Genomic DNA, 21123 nt, shown 5'->3' with positions numbered 1-21123 from the left:
TGAAATACACATTCAAAGGTGTAAGGAGATATGTTCAAGTATTTGCGCCAATTCCTTCGAGTAACTGCGACTTTATATCTTAGTTATTTATTTTCTTTTTTATTTTAAAATATATACAAGCTTTTCTACAATTCCTAATCATAATTTTAGTAATCTCAGAGACAGTGGAGAAAATGAGGCAATCTTAAGCATATGCTTGTACATCCTTGCATCCATATGTGGAGCTTGAATTTAATTCCAGATTTTATCTGGCAAAAAAACTGCCCAAATTATTTTTTGTATATTTGGCACAGGCATGAATCCATAAATGAGGCACCCTCATCCTCTGCTACTTTTAGCAGCACTTATGTTCAGGATCTTTGAAGAATTTTTTTTAGGGGAGAGGGAATTGTGTCTAATTAAATTGTCCCTGTCATTGGGATGGCTGGCAGTCAAGGACTAAATCATTTGAAATCAGAGTAGCTGTGAGCTAATGTTGAGAGATAAATGTGGAATGACACAAAACTGAGGGAAATGTATCATTTACACTGAAATAATGGAAAGATCAGGCATTAACAATTAAGATGCTAAGGACAACAAAGGATGATTATTTTAACTGTAGGGTTTCTTTTACAGATTATAGTATCTGTAAGAAATGAATTTTGATTATTTCCTTACGCCAAATATTGAATACAGAATAAACACGGAAATTCACACGACTTTCCCGGGGTAGCAGACAACCTTCAAAGAGAAAAAAATATGTGAGCATTCTGGAAAAGAACAGAAAAAGGTAAATATATTCTAGTTTTGAAATTTTTAATGCTTCCAGTCCTGCATCCCATGAACACAGTGAAGTAGTGAAATAGCATTATTTATGAATAATTTGTATAAATGTTGAATTATGACAATTCTATGAACATGCCTAGAGTGCAATTAGATTTGTGCCTGCAGTATTCATAATGCTGCTGCAATGAAATCCAATGTACTCGGTAATTGAAAACTCATTTCCAAGGTTCACTTCAGCCTGCTATCACTGTTGTGTGTGTGTGTGTGTGTGTGTGTGTGTGCACCAAGTTTGAGGAAGCCCCACACTGATTTCTAAGCCTGTATCCCAGCTTTACCATCTATCACATCCTCTTTCCTCCAGCTATCTAGCATTCTTGCTGCCACCATGAGAAGATCATTAAGGCTTTCCTTTTCCCACAGTTGTAAGAAGGAAAACAAAGTTAATCATCATAAATGTAGATAAAAGAAATGATGCAGTTTTTAATGTATATTTACATGTCTATCTAAAAAACCATTAAACACCACTATCATATCCATTTTTAAAAAATCTCTAACTAAAAGAAATACATGCACAATTTCTTCAAAATAAGTTTTAATGCTTTAGGCCCTGGCATAACAGAAAAACAAAATTTGGAGGAAAATTGAAAGATTCAGAAGTAAAAACAGAAAATTTTAGAAATACTCAGTCTGTCTGGTAGCATATATAGAAAGAGGAATAGATTTAATGCTTCATGTAATGACCTTTTATCACATTACTCTTCATCTCTCAGCTTCTTTCCTGGCCTCTGTCTAAGGCTGGACCACAATGTTTACAGTCATGGTACCCTATTTGACCCCAAAGTGAGCTTCGAACCCTCTATACGCTCAATCACCAAACATATTAGTTTCTACCTCATCAATATAATGCATTTCCACCTCTGCCTCTGATTTCATTATTTTCATCTGTTTCATTGGATATGGACAGTACTGGCAAGGCTGACATTCAAAAGAAACCTTTAATTAGGTTAAATTGCTGGGCACATGGAAGGTGTGTTAGTGGTTCAACATGAACTTTAAGATATAATTTCCATTTCAAGATTCAAGATTGTTCAATGCCATTTCCAGTACACAAGTGTAAAGGAGAACAAAGTAATTGTTACCCCGATCTGATTAAGCACAAAATAAACAGAGTAAGATAAAGAACACAATAATAAAACAACCCACAATAAATAAATGCATAATACAGCTTATATACATAGATCGATTGTATGTACATAAAGAGATGCTAGGTACTGGAACGTCTGTACATAGTGTGACTCTGACAGGACGTGATAATGTAATGGTGGTGGGGGTGTAGTGGGGTGAGTTTGTTGGTGGAGGAGTTGATCAGCCTTACTGCTTGGGAAAAGTAACTGAAGTGTGGTGGTCCTGCCATTTGTACTTAAGCGGAAATATTTGAATAAATCTTACGAAAGTATGGTGATATTATTTAATCAAATTAAAATTAAGAGCATTTTGTTATCTCCAGGATGGACTCTTCTGTTCTCTCCCCCGCCCCCCCCCCAGCTTCCTCTTCCCATATACCTAACCTCATTCTGAAACTTTAATGTTCAAAGTAAATGCATAACCAAAGTGCATATACCATATACAAACCTGAGATTCATTTTCTTGTAGGAACTCACAGGAAAACAAAGAAATGCAATAGAATCCACTTCAAACCACACACAACAAGACCGACAAACATCCAATGTGCAAAAGGGGACAATTTTGATCAAATAATAAAAAGTAAACAAATAATACTTAGAACATGAGCTGTGACATCCCCAAAAGTGAATCCACAGGTTGTGGAGTCTGTCTGGTACTGAGGCAAGTGAAGCTAGTCCAGGTTGATTCTGAATCTGGTGGTGTCGAACCCAAGACTCCTGCCCCTTACATGCGATGGTAGTAGTGAGAAGAGAGGGAGATGGGTAAAACACAGGCAGTGTGGCTGCTCAGGTAGGGGACTTTGGCTGGTATGAAGTTGTGGGGGTGAACATAGGTTCATTTTCTGTGCGTGGTCCTTAATGCTTTATTCCGCCCCTGGAATGGCTGACCTTCTTCCCCAGGGAACCATACTTGCATTCCTGAGAGTCAAGTCTGCCGAATCCTTCAGAAGATCATAAAATCGCTTGTTCATTTAGATCAGGGGTCCCCAATGTTCTTTATGCATGGACCCCTACCATTGACCGAGGGGCCCATGGACCTCAGGTTGCGAGTCCCTGGTTTAGATGGTTCAAAAGTACATTTCTTAAAGGGAAACTACAAGCTGTTGTTTGCAGTGATTGTAGTTCAGAAGTATATCTAGGGGAATACATTGTATTTTTGTGAGCTGCCTGCAAAATGTCATCATATATCTCCCGCACCATCTTGGGTTCCAACTCAGAGTGTTCCAATCACCCACTTTATTTCCATTCTTAATCAGTTCTTTGGGATTAAAAATGATCTACTTCAAATACAGTTCTACTCCAGTGATTAATGAACCCTTGTGCGGGATTTAAAGGCTATGCCACGTGGTTAAATTTTCCTGGCTGTGTCTCTCTCTTCTTCTTTGCTGAATCTTTTTGGTCACCTGTCCTAATATATATACCTTGGAGTCAATTTTTGTCTGATTTTTAACAAAACAGGATTTATTTAGGATAATTGATTATTTTGAAGACAATGCAATATTTATGGAGTAAACTAGCAACAGTGAAAGAGTGCACTTCATTTTTCATTAAAATGTTTTCTTGTTCCTTCTAATCCTAGTCTATCTCAGAGAAATTTTTACAGCTCTCTTTCTTTCACTTTTCATTAACCCACTTAAAATTCCCCAACAGTCGTCTTAAAGGTAATTAACATTGTGAACACATTATGACTTTTGAAAAAGATGATGCACACTTTTTTTTAAAACAACTGTTCCTTAACTTTTCTTTAACTTTCCATCTTTGATACCTCCTTTCACTAACGATGCAAAAGTCTCTAGATGGTTGCTATGCACGAATGCTCCGGATGGCTCTTGATGTGAGTTGGCAACAGTACATGACGAACGTTGAGCTCTATAACAACCTACCGACGCTCTCCACTAAAATCGAGGCGAGAAGACTGCAACTAGCGGAACACTGTCTACGCCACCCCGAGCTACCTGCCAGCCTAGTCATCATATGGGAGCCCAAGCACGGGAGGATGAACCCTGGGCGCCCTCCCAAGACTATGGTCAACATGCTCCGAGAAGACAGCGGCGCGGCTAATGTAGATGAACTGAACACACTGATGAGGGAGAGGGAGAAGTGGAAAGTCTATCATCGTGCCCGACGCTGGCCCCCTAGGCCTGAGTTGACGTAGTAGTAGTTCATTAACCCATTGTTGCAATTCCCATTTGGGTGGCATCCTTCAATACGGTGCCCAAGCAATCTTTTTTTTATGTGGAAAGTTGAACAATTGATGATGGGCTCTTCAACTGAGGTAATTGTAATTGAGCCCAATCCTGTTTCAGCCAGTGTCCTTATGGATGTACGTGCAGAGCAATCAAGATCAAAAACCAAGGCAAATAGAGTCAAGCATAATGTCTCCATTACTGCTGAAAGACATCATATTCTAAAATCAGAACTTAAATAAGTATAATTGACGGTGGAAAAATAAATAGTGAATTTTCATTTATTATAAATAACAAAACTTTTAGAATGTATTTATGACAGCACACATAATTCATAAATTGTTTGAGTTTTGCTGCTGTTTGTCATTTCATCTATGCATATTATGGTTTCATTGAGCTGTTTTCCATCAGATGACCTACTCTGTGTTCTTAATTTTTAGTCGGTGGTACTTGGGTCTTTTTGATTAGGATGTACCTCTGTAAAACTTGTGTAATATTGTGATGTTTTACTATTTCTCCTGCTTATGCAGGCCTCTGTGTGCTGCCAGTGCAAACTCAATATCATCTTGAATGCCCTTTCTCAATTTTGAGTGGTCCTGGGGTGAGAGGTTCCAAGGAGCATCTCTTCAAGGAGGCTTTGAGCACATTGTTGACGTTTTTTTTCTCTCTGTCCACCTGGTAATCTGCTTCCATGACTGAGATCAGACTTGTGTGTCTACTTTGGATCTTTGATGTCAGGTAAGCAAAGTTCATAACCAGCCAACGCAGCTGACTGAGAATTAATTGGGTCTCAATGCTGCAGATGTTGACCTGGGAGAGGATGCTGATGTTGGCTTGTTTATCCTTCCAGTGAATTTGGTGGTATTTACAGAGGCAGCATTAGTATTATCTTTGCCATATCTGCTCTAGGTAGTGCAGGTTTCAGAATATAACTGATGCCCAGTGGACCATAAAGTTCCTGTCAGATCTGAGGTCTTGACTTTCACATACCCCTTACCCGACTTGATAAAGATTCTGCAGGCACATTGAATATGTTGGTGAATTTAATCAATGGTGCTTACTTTCTCAGAGAGATATTTCCCTAGATATGTGACATGGTCCATGTTTTTCAGGGTCCCAACATGAACTACTATTGTCAACATGTTCCTGGAACTTTGACAACTGGTACGTGCGATATTCAGTGAGTTTTGGCCAGGCTGCAAGTCCATACTGTAACACTGAAGGTCTCCGTGATATTTCAAGCTCTAAGATTAGATGACATTTTAAGCATCCATGCATATCTTTCTTTCAAGTCAAGTCAAGTCACTTTTTATTGTCATTGTTGTGGCGTGGATGAAATCACCAGAGAGACAGAGTCACTGGGAGATACAAAGCAGCTTCTTTATTCGTCACAACAAGGTACAGCAGGCATCATACGGACAAAGACGTTTTCGGTAGAAGGGTCTGCTAGCCCAAGGTGGGCTCGATATTTATATGCTAAACACAAAAGGCAATCGCTACTTACAAAGTTATAGACAATGCATAGACAATGCTTCCTTTTGAAGCTACATACAGAACTTCACACCTTCTGCCTTCATCCTTTCCTCCTGATGTCCGCATGTCTGGGTTGGTACTCACAGCCTTTAGGAGTGCAAGTCAAATCCACAATACATTTATTTGGTATCTTATACGCTAACATAGAGGACAGTTAATATTATAAAATATAGATAATACTGTCTTCCAAACTACCTGTAAACTTCACACTTCCATCCGCAGCGTCTGGCTAGTATCCCGATATTCACAGCTTTTAGGAAATGCATTGTTGTGAACTCAATCCACAGTACTTTGTCAAACAGAAGACTGGTGGCCAGAGTCATTTAAGTGTAAATGAATCATCTACCCAAAAACTCACTCTAACAGTCATTTCGACCATAACTGCTGGTACAGTACACAGAAAAAACGAGGAAATGTTTTTCAGGACCATGGTGCCACATGGAACAATACAAAAACTACACTGAACTACGTAAAACAACACAAAAACTACACTAGACTACAGACCTACCCAGGACTGCATAAAGTGCACAAAACAGTGCAGGCATTACAATAGTGGTGTAGATGTCTGTAATGGTGGGAAGAGAGACCCCGATGATCTTCTCTGCAGGTCTTGCGATCCGGGATGGTGCAATTTCTGAACGAGACAATGATGCAGCTGCTCAGGATGCTCTCAATACAACCTCTGTAGAATGTGGTGAGGATGGGGAGTGGGAGATGGACTTCTCTCAGCCTTCGCAGAAAGTAGAGACGCTGTTGGGCTTTCTTTGCTATGGAACTGGTGTTGAGGGACCAGGTGAGATTCTCTGCCAGGTGAACACCAAGAAATTTGGTGCTCTTAACGATCTCTATGGAGAAGTTGTCGATGTTCAGCAGAGAGTGGTCGCTCCGTGTCCTCCTGAAGTCAACAACCATCTCTTTTGTTTTGTTCACATTCAGAGACAGGTTGTTGGCTCTGCACCAGTCCGTTAGCCGCTGCACCTCTCCTCTGTGTGCTGACTCATCGTTCTTGCTGATGAGACCCACCATGGTCGTGTCATTGGTGAACTTGATGATGTGGTTCGAGCTGTGTGTTGCAGCAGTTGTGGGTCAGCAGAGTGAACAGCAGTGGGCTGAGCACACAGCCCTGGGGGGCCCCCGTGCTCAGCGTGATGGTGTTGGAGATGCTGCTCCCGATCCGGACTGATTGAGGTCTCCCAGTCAGGAAGTCTAGGATCCAGTTGCAGAGGGAGGTGTTCAGGCCCAGTAGGCTCAGCTTTCCAATCATTTTGTTTATTGTAGATTTGGACTACCTAAGTTAAGAAAGAGCTTCATTCCTTGTGAATGGCTGAAAATGACTTGAGGGTTTGGAGTGCATGTCTACCAGCAATCACCATAGCCTGCTTAACTCTTTATTCTCTTATGGTCATCCAGTGACAATGTTATTCCAAGAAACAGCATTTCCTTTGGTTGGTGTTTTATGATTTGCTTTGCTCTTTATATTCTCCAGAATTCATGTTATCATTTGTTTGATATGGTTGACATCAGTCCAGGAAGTAATTAGAAATTGTTGGAAAAACTCAACAGCATTGTGAACACAAGTGATTATGCAGATGCTGGAAAGTTTGATCAACACACACAAAATACTAGAGGAACTCAGCAAATCAGACAGCATCTATGGAGGGAAATAAACAGTCAAAGTGTTGGGGTTTTATGTGTGTTGATCAACAACATTGTGACCTTGCATTGAATTACAACTTGATCTCTTATCATCTCTTCAGAGGTACTGCTGGGCCTGCAGAATATTTCCAGCAATTTCAGGTTTTATTTCAGATTTCCAGCATACTCAGGTAGTCCTGGATTTCTCACTTTTGTTTGTGGGGGTGGGGGGGTTCTCCTCAGCATTTAGAAGGTTATTTAAAAGCAATATGCTCAGGTTGGAGCTATAATTGGATCCGTTGATCCACCTGAAGGTTTACAGTTTCAATGACGAACTAGAAAATCCCCTGGAAGTTTTTTTCTTACAGGAGTTCAGCCTCACACCTCCAACAACCCAGGTTCAATCCTAACCTTTGGTGCTGTGTGTGAGGAGTTTCCTTGTTGTCTCTGTTACTATATAGGTGTTCCAACAACATATCAAAAACAGGCAACACACACAAAATGCTGGAGGAACTCAGCAGCTCAAGCAGCATCGATGGAAGAGAGTATGGTCAATGTTTCAGGCCAAGACCCTCCATCAGAACAGAAGAAAAAATGATGAGGAATCAGAGTTCAAATGTTGGTAGGTGAATTGTTTCCAGTATATTGCTGTCAGTGTCTCGGTGAGTGGTAAAGTCGAGGGCAAATTGATGACGATATGGGGAGAATATGTTACAAGAAAAAATATTGGTGGAATAGGATTGCCATGGCCTCAGTGGGCTGAAATTGTTTCATTCTATGTGATAAAGAAGTAGAAAATAAACCTCATATACTAGTTTCATGGAATGCACACACAGCCTTGATTTGGAGAAACAGTGATGTTAATTTCTTCATAAGGTTATACATCTTAAAAGAATAAAATTGTAGTGATTTCACATTGTCTCACAGTGATCAGTGTCTTACTGCTCAAACATTAGGGAAATATCAAAGGGCCAGTATTACTTTCTTTAACTGTATTTGTTTTGTATTCCTAAAGTAAAACTGCATTAACAGATGCTGTGTATATAAGTCAAACAGTGAAAAAAGACAAGCATTTATATAGCAACTTGAAGGTCATCAGAGAATTTGAAATGTATTTTAAAACTACCCAATTGCTTTTAAAGGAGTCACAGGTGTTTAGAAGGAAATGGAGCAGTTAATCCATGTGTTGCAAGGTCCCACCGAAACAATATTAAGACTAGTTATTCTGTTTTGATGGTGTCAGCTGGGGATTGAAAGTGGCTAAAAAAAGCTGGAGAACCGACTTAACCATCTAATACATTCAGCTTGAACAGGTAACCAGGACACACAACCTTACACCAGTAAGACTGTAGCTTCAGCAATGGAATTTTTCTTAGCTCTGTATTGTACTGTTAGCTGAGATTACATGCTCATGCCCTAGTGTACAATTTCATCTGCAAGATTTTGACACAGAGGCTAGGGTGCTACCATCCAGCCATATTGAAACACAGGCAGTAAAAACGCATTTATCAATATCATTCTTTATAATGAGTGTCTGAAAAATAACTGGAATGAGGTTTAAACAATTGTAGCAAGTGCCAAAGTTGCCCTCAGCATCCATGACTTTTGGAAGGTAAAATAAAAGCAAATACTAAATATTTGATGATTGTCAACTGATTTTTTTTTATTTCAAAATATACTTTATTCAAAAATAAATATATACAATAAACCATTCAATAACTTTTCATCCTTTACATACGTTTCCATTATACACAGTACATATCCGTATTTATAGCCACCCACGTGGCACTCCAGAAGTTCAGCTTACCATATCATTTCATTGTTGAGGGGTATACTCCCCGCCCTCCGACCCCTCCCACTCCCACGGGTGGAGAAACCTATACTGTGGTCCTTCCCCACCGGGCCCTTGCGGTGGCTGCACCGACCTTCAGTGCGTCCCTCAGCACGTACTCCTGCAGCCGAGAATGTGCCAGTCGGCAGCATTCTCCCACGGACATCTCCATGTGCTGGTAGATCATCAAGTTTCGGGCTGACCAAAGAGCGTCTTTCACCGAGTTGATGATCTGCCAGCAGCACCGGACGTTAGTCTCCGTGTGCGTCCCCAGGAACAGCCCGTAGATCAGAGAGTCCTCTGTTACGCAGCTGCTGGGGATAAACCGTGACACTAGCCTGTCCATCCTCCTCCACACCCTCTTTGCGAACTGGCAGTGTGCAAAGAGGTGGGTCACAGATTCCTCCTCACTGCAGTCCACTGATGCCTAATGCACGGTGCTCATGTGTAACAATAAGGTGAGAGGAAGTAAGCATCAAGGCTCAACCTTGACAAAATGGCAAATGGGGGTGGGGAGGGGATCAAGAGTTTTACTACCAGTAGGAGGCTTGCACATGAGTCAGCAGTGAATTAGTAAACAAAAAAAAATGTCTGAAACCAAGATTATCTCAAATACGACTTTCTTTTATCGTATGAAATTGGTTTCACACAATGCTGGAAACCAAAGAGAAAACCTTATTTTCAAATGCAGCTCACAAGTGAAAATATAAAGTACTGTATATACAAAAACCTTGGTGACAGAATGTAGCAAACTTTATTTCAAGGATCAGAAGCAAATAATGTTGATGATTCGATTTGACTAGTCTTGTGTATAACTGCTTTCAGAATTGCATATATTCAGTATATTCAGTCTATTTGTTCCCTATACACAGCTTAACCCTTTGATCAGTGGATAACTCATTCAGCTGGTATGTGTAAACAGCATGATAAAAGGCTACAAGAGAATCAAAATACCAGACAACAAGCAATAAAATCTAACTGAACATTGTTTTTGAAGATATGTACTAATGGAATGTTTTACTGCTTCCTGTTTTCAACTTTGAAGTAAATTAGTAATAAAAACCACTATTTTTAAAGCAACAAACATCTCAAGTTAGAGGGAATAAACGGTGAAATGACATTTTACTATCAAAAAGGCTCATTTCCCCCTTTATTTTACAAAACAATATTACTTGGTTATTAGCCCTGAATTTTACGTAATCTTTACTGATGTCCCATAGCTAGCATTTTTCAAGGAGCCATTTTCCCCCAGCTCTCTTTCAGCAGCAATTTCTAGATTCATTTATTAAAGCACTGAAACACACAATTGAGTGATTAAAATTTAAAGCTAGCTGGGTGGAATTGGTTACACAAGATGATATCAGCCAAGTTTTCAAACTCACAGTTCTGTTCAACAAATACAATTTGCAACTGTGATTTTCCCTAAAGAGGCATTTGAATCTTTTTAACTAAAGAACACCTGGATAGCTTTAACAAATACCGATCATCAACATATCTAAGCTGTTTTGCCCATCTTAATGTCCATATGCAATGAGATTCTTAACAATATAAATTGCAATTTTCAATGATTGGGATTCTGGAATAAATCATGACTGGGGCGGGGGTTGTTGTTTAGTTTTGGTAATTGCAAGCTCTTTATTAAATTTAAAACTAACAGGTCGATTAAAGTGAGATTCCAGAGGTGTGACATTAACTTGCAGAGAGAACAAATACATTACAATGAAATCAATGCATGAGGTTTCCTTGGACAACAATAAGCATGTGCAAATAGGAGCTCTTCCAAGAAAGAAATGAAATGAGGATCATATTACACCATTTATACCTTTATCTAAAATGTTATCTCTGATCTATGGTTCATTTTATAACACTGCCAGTACATTTAAAAATGCACAAGATAAGGGTCTCAATCTCAAGGATTAATCTAGCTAGTTTCTGCAACAATTTGACCTCACATGACTTTGGATAGTATTACTTGTTTGAGTCTTCAAACAATTATCAAGGGACTGTTAGAAAAAAACGGTTCGTTAATGGTGCAAACTGCAATTGCTTGTTGCAACAAAAGACTAAATGTTGACCCTTGAGATTTTAAAACTCTGGAAAAATACTGTCACAATGCTGATGCTGCTCTGACGACAGATAGGAAGTGAAGTCACTGAAATGAATTAAACAAAAGGGAAAATAGCCACTAACAAACAAATACACAAAACGAGAGAATGGAATGCATTGTGCCAAGAGTCTGCTTTCTTTAAGAGTTTAGAGTTTAGACCATCTGTTTTATTAAATGGCATGCTGTTACCATTATGTCAAAAATAGGTTTAATGAAAAAAAACACCCAAACGGTACCAAATTGGAACAAAGAAGGGAAAAAGAATTTGCCAATGTAATGACTGGCACTTTTTTGTTACATGCATATTAGTTTTAAATTCAAAGGCAGAGATAGCAGCAAGAGAGAGAAGACACCAATAGAACACAATTTCTCTTTGTTATCAAGTGAAATGACTCAACAAATATGACAATAAATCACTGTAGAAATCAATCTGAGTGTAGGCAACTGCTCTGGGCTGATAATGCATCAATCAATATTTAATGTTTACACTTTAATTAATCCACATTCAGGAAGCATTCTTTCAGTGACAAAATAGTGATTTGGAATAAAGCACCTTTTATATCAAATGCATACAAGTTGCTGGCTATCTATTACTCTTTGATTTGACCGCCAATTGATCATCATGCCCTTTCAAATTTCATGAGTATACAGAATGACAAAAGCTGGTATATTGCCATAAATACAGTTATTGAAACCCCATTTTTTAAATAATAAAATCTGGCTAAAGCTGATTATAACATAAGGATAAAAAAAAGGCAGCCTGTAGACAACTGCAAAATGCAAAAGTGTTTATAACCAGAGTTGCTACCCAGTGTGAAGGCGGTTGATATTCTGATGACTAAAAGAGTGGAGCTTCTGAAAGAAATCATAAATATCAGTGAACCTACACACCCACGCCAAAAATTCCTCATTTAAGTGATTGTTTTAAAAGTAACCATTGACATATGATAATTTTTGCTTTAAATAAAAATAATGTTAATAATATAATACAATGGTTTGTTGTTAAGTAGTTATTGTTATATGGAAGATATTCACAAATTATCTTTGCTAATGCTCTGGACTGTAGAATTCCCAGTGTGATTTATCTGAAGAAAGTTGCGATCTTTCCCATGGTGTGTGTGTGTCGATTTATAAACTCAATCAAGTATCTGAAGAATTTTACAATGAGAATCACTCTTGCACTAACCTGACAGCACAAATGGATAAAATCACAGTCTGATGCATGCTTTAGTAGGCTACATTGACACAAAAACAAGAGTTTGATTCTGAATCCATTTAATCTATATAATCAGAAACATGGGGATAGATGCTTTTATTCTCAGATTACATCAGAGTAAATCTCTACTAATTTTCATTAACCATTATAATTTTGAACAGTAGCACAGTCTGAGGCAACGGTAGGAACATCAGAATAGGAGCCATCAGCTCTTTACATTATTCGGTGAGATTATTGTTCTGCTGCAACAAAACAACAAATTTCACATCGTATAAATCAAAGACAATAAATCTGATTCCAATTCTGATTCTGATCTGAAACCTGACACCGTTCAGCCAGTTTTGCCCTGTACACCTTAATATCTTTGACAAATAAACATTTGTCACTATCAGAGCTAAAATTAACAAATGACCCAGCATCAATTGACAAGTTTTGGAGTGAGTTCCAATCCTCTACCATCTTTTTAATATCCTGTATTTTCATATTGGGAAAAACGTTCCCCAAATTATGGGCAACAACCCTTGGTCCTAGATTCCTCAATCGATGATTATCTTTCTTCATAATTGTCCTACTTATTCTTAATATCTTGAAATCTTTGATGAAATCATTTCCCCCTCCAAGTAACATCAGGTTAGTTCATTTTGACAAGTGGAGTGTCACAGGATTAATGCTGGCCCATCAGTTGTTCACAATTTATATCAATACCTTTTTGGGGCAGTATGATTTCATGGTGGTTAACGTAATCCTATAACAGTGCCAACAACCCTGGTTCAATCCCTGCCACCTTCTGTAGGAAGTTTCTCCTGCTGACTGTGTGGGTTTCCTCTGGGTGCTTCGGTTACCTCCCACATTCCAAAGACATATGAGTTAATAGGTTTTTTAAAATGCAAACAACAGGAATTCTGCAGATGCTGGAAATTCAAGCAACACACATCAAAGTTGCTGGTGAACGCAGCAGGCCAGGCAGCGTCTCTAGGAAGAGGTACAGTTGACGCTTCAGGCCGAAACCCTTCGTCAGGACTAACTGAAGGAAGAGTTAGTAAGAGATTTGAAAATGGGAGGGGGAGGGGGAGATCCAAAATGATAGGAGAAGACAGGAGGGGGAGGGATGGAGCCAAGAGCTGGACAGGTGATTGGCAAAGGGGATATGAGAGGATCATGGGACAAGAGGCCCGGGGAGAAAGACATGGGGGGGGGAACCCAGAGGATGGGCAAGGTGTATAGTCAGAGGGACAGAGGGAGAAAAAGGAGAGTGAGAGAAAGAATGTGTGTATAAAAATAAATAATGGATGGGGTACGAGGGGGAGGTGGGGCATTAGCGGAAGTTAGAGAAGTCAATGTTCATGCCATCAGGTTGGAGGCTACCCAGACGGAATATAAGGTGTTGTTCCTCCAACCTGAGTGTGGCTTCATCTTTACAGTAGAAGAGGCTGTGGATAGACGTCAGAATGGGAATGGGATGTGGAATTAAAATGTGTGGCCACTGGGAGATCCTGCTTTCTCTGGCGGACAGAGCGTAGGTGTTCAGTAAAGCAGTCTCCCAGTCTGCGTCGGGTCTCACCAATATATAGAAGGCCACACTCTTCTTCCGCCGTCTCCGTCTCCGAGCCTACTTCTTCGGCAAGGACTCTTCCACCCCCACCGATGACCCCTTATCCCATCTTCAACCCTCCTCTTCTTCATGGACACCCCACTCTGGTCTTCTGCCTGCTCTGGATCTCTTTATTGCCAACTGCCGACGGGACATCAACCGTCTCGACTTCACCACACCTTGTTCCCATTCCAACCTCACTCCTTCGGAACGCTCTGCTCTCCACTCGCTCCGCACTAATCCTAACCTTACTATTAAACCCGCCGATAAGGGGGGTGCTGTTGTAGTCTGGCGTACTGACCTCTACCTTACGGAGGCACAGTGACAACTCGCGGATACCTCCTCTTATTTACCCCTCGATCGTGACCCCACTAAAGAGCACCAGGCCATTGTCTCCCACACCATCACCGACTTTATCCGCTCAGGGGATCTCCCATCCACTGCTACCAACCTTATAGTTCCCACACCTCGCACTTCCCGTTTCTACCTCCCACCCAAGATCCACAAACCTGCCTGTCCTGGCAGACCTACTGTCTCAGCTTGCTCCTGCCCCATCGAACTTGTTTCTGCATACCTTGACATGCCTCACGCTCTTAAACTTTTCGATGATTTTAAGTTCTCTGGCCCGCTTTATTTTCACCATGGATGTCCGGTACCTATATACTTCCATCCCCCATCAGGAAGGTCTCAAAGCTCTCCGCTTCTTTTTGGATTCCAGACCTAATCAGTTCCCTTCTACCACCACTCTACTCCGTCTAGTGGAATTCGTCCTTACTCCTAATAATTTCTCCTTTAGCTCCTCCGACTTCCTCCAAACTAAAGGTGTAGCTATGGGCACCCGTATGGGTCCTAGCTATGCCTGCCTATTTGTTGGCTTTGTGGAACAATCTATGTTCCGTACCTATTCTGGTATCTGTCCCCCACTTTTCCTTCGCTACATCGACGACTGCATTGGCGCTGCTTCCTGCACGCATGCTGAGATCGTTGACTTTATTAACTTTGCCTCCAAATTTCACTCTGCCCTCAACTTTACCTGGTCCATTTCCGACACCTCCCTCCCCTTTCTAGATTTTTCTGTCTCTATCTCTGGAGACAGCTTATCTACTGATGTCTACTGTAAGCCTACTGACTCTTACAGCTATCTGAAGTATTCCTCTTCTCACCCTGTCTCTTGCAAAAACGCCATCCCCTTCTCGCAATTCCTCCGTCTCCGCCGCATCTGCTCTCAGGATGAGGCTTTTCATTCCAGGACGAGGGAGATGTCCTCCTTTTTTAAAGAAAGGGGCTTCCCTTCCTCCACCATCAACTCTGCTCTCAAAGGCATCTCCCCCATTTCACACACATCTGCTCTCACTCCATCCTCCCACCACCCCACTAGGAATAGGATTCCCCTGGTCCTCACCTACCACCCCACCAGCCTCCGTGTCCAACATATTAATCTCTGTAACTTCCGCCACCTCCAACGGGATCCCATCACTAAGCACGTCTTTCCTTCCCCCCCCGCCCCCACCCGGCTTTCCGCAGTGATCGTTCCCTACGCGACTCCCTTGTCCATTCGTCCCCCCCATCCCTTCCCACTGATCTCCCTCCTGGCACTTACCCTTGTAAGCGGAACAAGTGCGACACATGCCCTTACATTTCCTCCCTTACCACCATTCAGGGCCCCAGACAGTCCTTCCAGGTGAGGCAACACTTCACCTGTGAGTCGGCTGGGTTGATATACTGCGTCCAGTGCTCCCGATGTGGCCTTCTATATATTGGCGTGACTCGACGCAGGCTGGGAGACTGCTTTGCTGAACACCTACGCTCTGTCTGCCAGAGAAAGCAGGATCTCCCAGTGACCACACATTTTTATTCCACATCCCATTCCCATTCTGACATGTCTACCCACGGCCTCCTCTACTGTAAAGATGAAGCCACACTCAGGTTGGAGGAACAACACCTTATATTCTGTCTGGGTAGCCTCCAACCTGATGGCATGAACATTGACTTCTCTAACTTCCGCTAATGCCCCACCTCCCCCTCATACCCCATCCGTTATTTATTTTTGTATACACATTCTTTCTCTCACTCTCCTTTTTCTCCCTCTGTCCCTCTGACTATACCCCTTGCCCATCCTCTGGGTTCCCCCCAACCTTGTCTTTCTCCCCGGACCTCCTGTCCCATGATCCTCTCATATACCCTTTGCCAATCACCTGTCCAGCTCTTGGCTCCATCCCTCCCCCTCCTGTCTTCTCCTATCAATTTGGATCTCCCCCTCCCCCTTCCACTGTCAAATCTCTTACTAACTCTTCCTTCAGTTCGTCCTGACGAAGGGTCTCAGCCTGAAACGTCGACTGTACCTCTTCCTAGAGATGCTGCCTGGCCTGCTGCGTTCACCAGCAACTTTGATGAGCGTTGCTTGAGTTAATAGGTTAACTGGTTACAGGCTCATTGGGCCATAAGGACCTTTTAAAGTGCTAGATCTCCAAATAAAAATGAATAAGTAACTTCAATGCTTTACTTCTTTTTTTTATTTATATCTACTTCAGATTTTCTTCTGTATACCCCAAACCCAGACCTCTCTACTTCAGTTACAATCATTAATTAAGTCAAAGTCTGTCCCGAGCCGTGTGGCACATCAGGCCGGTGCTTATGCTGGTTTCTGTGGCGTGAAGCGACTGAGAGTATGAGACTCCCCCCGCCCCCCCCCCCGGATAGGATGCCAGTCTAACGCGAAGTTAACCCCCATTTTCAGCTGGGTGGACTGGAGCAGTGTGTGGTTAAGTGCCTTGCTCAAAGGCTCGAACCCACGACCTTCAGACCGTGAGCCCAATGCCCTAACCACTTGGCCATGCGCCACACAATCATTAATTAAAACTATTTGTTTTTATGATCACATTGTTGTCGCGTGAACAAAGTCACCAGAAAGAAGTACAGGTAGATATGAAGTAGTCTCTTTATTGGATAAAATGAGACAGAGCAGGCATTAGATTGAGACCCCTTTCAGAGAAAGAGGCCTCCTCGACCAAATGCTACATGACATTTTATGTGCTAAAGATCAGAGGACAATTCCATATTTACAATGCGACCACAATGTTTCCTTTGAACTACACACAGTCGTCACACCTCCCAGTTTGCACCCACACCACAACACCCAAATGAATTTTAAGCAGCATTGCCCGGTCTTCCCGTTAACTGTGATTCCCAGCTCTTAGTTCAGAGCTTCATTTAAAATTTAATCTACAGCCCATATTCAGATTTGAAGATTGGTGGCTGAAGTTAGTTGCTGAACTGAGTGAGCAAATGAGTTGCCGTAAGAATTGAAAGAACCTTCTAAAGAAATAAACACTGGTTAGGTGATTGAACAGGAGTTCAATAGATGGTTTCACCATAAGAAGCTGGAAGATTATTCATTTTAACAAGAAAGGTAGAAAAAAAAGAAAATGTATGGTAAATAATGGAAATTAATAAATATTAGTATGCAAAAAGTAAATATATTAAGTAGAGCAAGAAAAAAGATATGCAAATTGTATGTTGGACTTATTGTTCAGGAGAGATGAAGTACAAAAGCTAGGAAGTCTTACTGCAGTAATTTGGGGTTTACCTGAGACTACATCAGGGAGTATTGCTTGGAGTTCTAGGCTCTACTTTGAGCAATCGCATGCCAAAGATTCCCAGGCGTCAGCAGGGCTGATGCATTTCTTCAAGAAAGCCTTGAACATATCCCGAATCACATCCTTTGTTTGCCTAGTAATCTCTTTCAGTGATAGAGTCAAGCCTGATTTATACTTCTGCATTAACTCGACGCCGTAATCTACGCAAGTGACTGACGTGTGTTGTGAGCATTTATACTTTGCATTGGTGTGACTGCATTGGTCTGCAATTTGCGCACATCACACATGCGCACACACCTGCCCGTGCAAGGCTTCGTGGTCATGGTAGTCTTTCTTAGGGTAGAAGCGAGCGTCTTTTTTCGTAAAAGCGAAATATGTCCTCCATAATTTCGGAGGTCTGTAAAGCTTTATGGAAAGCATTGCAGCCAGAGTTCCTTCCCTGTCCTTCAGTTGCCCAATGGGAAGCTATTGCAGCGTAGGATGAAATGTGATTTTACCAAGCGGACCAATCACAGCTGTTGCGATCTGCATTGCCGCGACGCGCGGTTACATTTTGGGAGAGGTGCGCGTCGCAGCAACGCAGGCTCTGGCGTAGGGTCCGCGTCAGCTTTGCGTAGGGTTTGCGGCGACACAGTACTTATGGCGTTGTGTTGATGCAGAAGTATAAATCAGTCTGTTTTGGGAGTCCGGTATCAGACATGTGAAGAGCAGGACATGAAATACTAGCCTTGCCATAATACCTGCTTGCCATGAATGAATGAAAGATAATCCGGGAAATTTTATAAATCAAGTTAATTTTTCAGGTCGATTACTTTACATATGAAAAGAGATTTTGATGAAAGGTATTTGATATTCTTGGTATTCTTCTGTATATATATATGGCCAGATATGCTGATTATTTCCAGTATTTTCTGCTTCATACTTCCTGCATTATCTCATCTTAGTATTTCACAATTTTGCTTTGATGTCTAGGGAATATAATCTTAGTTTGAGTGATCTTTCCTCATAATATTAATCCATGGTCCAGTATCACCCTAGCACACCTATCCTTCCTAATGCATCCAGTACTCCAGTTATGGTCTAACTAGAGCTTTAGATAGCTATAACATTATCTGCTGCCTGTTTGTATCTAGCTAAAGGTCAGAACTCATTCAGAATTTCTGTTTGTTTCCTGTAGCATCTTATGGCATTTCAGAAATTTGTGTACAATGACTACTTCAAGCTTTTTTTGTTTTCAGTCTATCGCTGTTCTTGTCATTTTGAGCCTTCATTTAATGCTTCAATATACACTCAGTCGCACTTCATTAGGTAAAGTAGACACTGAGTGTATGGTTTAGGTCTCCTGCTGCTTTAGCCCAACCACTTCAGGGTTCGACGGGTTGGCCATTCAGAGATGCTCTTCTGCACACCACTGTTGCAACGTATGGTTATTTGAGTTACTGTTGCCTTCCTGTCAGCTTGAACCATTCTGGCCATTCTCCTCTGACCTCCCTCATTAATAGAAACATAGAAACATAGAAAATAGGTGCAGGAGTAGGCCATTCGGCCTTTCGAGCCTGCACCGCCATTTATTATGATCATGGCTGATTATCAAACTCAGAACCCCGCCCCAGCCTTCCCTCCATACCCCCTGACCCCTGTAGCCACAAGGGCCATATCTAACTCCCTCTTAAACATAGCCAATGAACTGGCCTCAACAGTTTCCTGTGGCAGAGAATTCCACAGATTCACCACTCTCTGTGTGAAGAAGTTTTTCCTAATCTCGGTCCTAAAAGGCTTCCCCTCTATCCTCAAACTGTGACCCCTCGTTCTGGACTTCCCCAACATCGGGAACAATCTTCCTGCATCTAGCCTGTCCAATCCCTTTAGGATCTTATACGTTTCAATCAGATACCCCCTCAATCTTCTAAATTCCAACGAGTACAAGCCCAGTTCATCCAGTCTTTCTTCATATAAAAGTCCTGCCATCCCAGGAATCAATCTGGTGAACCTTCTTTGTACTCCCTGTATGGCAAAGATGTCTTTCCTCAGATTAGCGGACCAAAACTGCACACAATACTCCAGGTGTGGTCTCACCAAGGCCTTGTACAACTGCAGTAGTACCTCCCTGCTCCTGTACTCGAATCCTCTCGCTATAAATGCCAGCATACCATTCGCCTTTTTCACCGCCTGCTGTACCTGCATGCCCACTTTCAATGACTGGTGTATAATGACACCCAGGTCTCGTTGCACCTCCCCTTTTCCTAATCGGCCACCATTCAGATAATAATCTGTTTTCCTATTTTTGCCACCAAAGTGGATAACTTCACATTTATCCACATTAAATTGCATCTTCCATGAGTTTGCCCACTCACCCAACCTATCCAAGTCACCCTGTATCCTCTTAGCATCCTCCTCACAGCTAACACTGCCACCCAGCTTCGTGTCATCCGCAAACTTGGAGATGCTGCATTTAATTCCCTCATCCAAGTCATTAATATATATTGTAAACAACTGGGGTCCCAGCACTGAGCCTTGCGGTACCCCACTAGTCACCGCCTGCCATTCTGAAAAGGTCCCGTTTATTCCCACTCTTTGCTTCCTGTCTGCTAACCAATTCTCCACCCACACCAATACCTTACCCCCAATACCGTGTGCTTTAAGTTTGCACACTAATCTCCTGTGTGGGACCTTGTCAAAAGCCTTTTGAAAATCCAAATATACCACATCCACTGGTTCTCCCCTATCCACTCTACTAGTTACATCCTCAAAAAATTCTATGAGATTCGTCAGACATGATTTTCCTTTCACAAATCCATGCTGACTTTGTCCGATCATTTCACTGCTTTCCAAATGTGCTGTTATCACATCCTTGATAACTGACTCCAGCAGTTTCCCCACCACCGACGTTAGGCTGACCGGTCTATAATTCCCCGGTTTCTCTCTCCCTCCTTTTTTAAAAAGTGGGGTTACATTAGCCACCCTCCAATCCTCAGGAACTAGTCCAGAATCTAACGAGTTTTGAAAAATTATCATTAATGCATCCACTATTTCTTGGGCTACTTCCTTAAGCACTCTAGGATGCAGACCATCTGGCCCTGGGGATTTATCTGCCTTCAATCCCTTCAATTTACCTAACACCACTTCCCTACTAACATGTATTTCACTCAGTTCCTCCATCTCACTGGACCCTCTGTCCCTTACTATTTCTGGAAGATTATTTATGTCCTCCTTAGTGAAGACAGAACCAAAGTAATTATTCAATTGGTCTGCCATGTCCTTGCTCCCCATAATCAATTCACCTGTTTCTGTCTGCAGGGGACCTACATTTGTCTTTACCAGTCTTTTCCTTTTTACATATCTATAAAAGCTTTTACAGTCCGTTTTTATGTTCCCTGCCAGTTTTCTCTCATAATCTTTTTTCCCCTTCCTAATTAAGCCCTTTGTCCTCCTCTGCTGAACTCTGAATTTCTCCCAGTCCTCAGGTGAGCCACTTTCTC

The 21123-nt window shown here is 41.5% G+C and overlaps 1 long non-coding RNA gene across 2 annotated transcripts in view; it reads left to right on the top strand.

The window, feature by feature from the left end:
* Window positions 1–21123, top strand: part of LOC134356177 (uncharacterized) — a 76800-nt gene that overhangs the window by 6585 nt on the left and 49092 nt on the right. Inside the window, exons 2-4 of one of the 2 annotated variants that reach the window (XR_010020297.1) lie at window positions 676–769; window positions 4666–4873; window positions 7765–7925. This is a non-coding gene — a long non-coding RNA (uncharacterized LOC134356177). Of the gene's footprint in view, window positions 1–675; window positions 770–3738; window positions 4874–7764; window positions 7926–21123 lie in introns of both variants that reach the window. The other variant, XR_010020298.1, reaches the window with a different exon arrangement.

The sequence above is a fragment of the Mobula hypostoma genome, chromosome 14 (assembly GCF_963921235.1).
Source record: "Mobula hypostoma chromosome 14, sMobHyp1.1, whole genome shotgun sequence".
Classification (NCBI taxonomy): Eukaryota; Metazoa; Chordata; class Chondrichthyes; order Myliobatiformes; family Myliobatidae; genus Mobula; species Mobula hypostoma.
The sequence above is the reverse complement of the archived record's forward strand: the minus strand, read 5'-3'. Positions and strand labels throughout refer to the sequence as shown.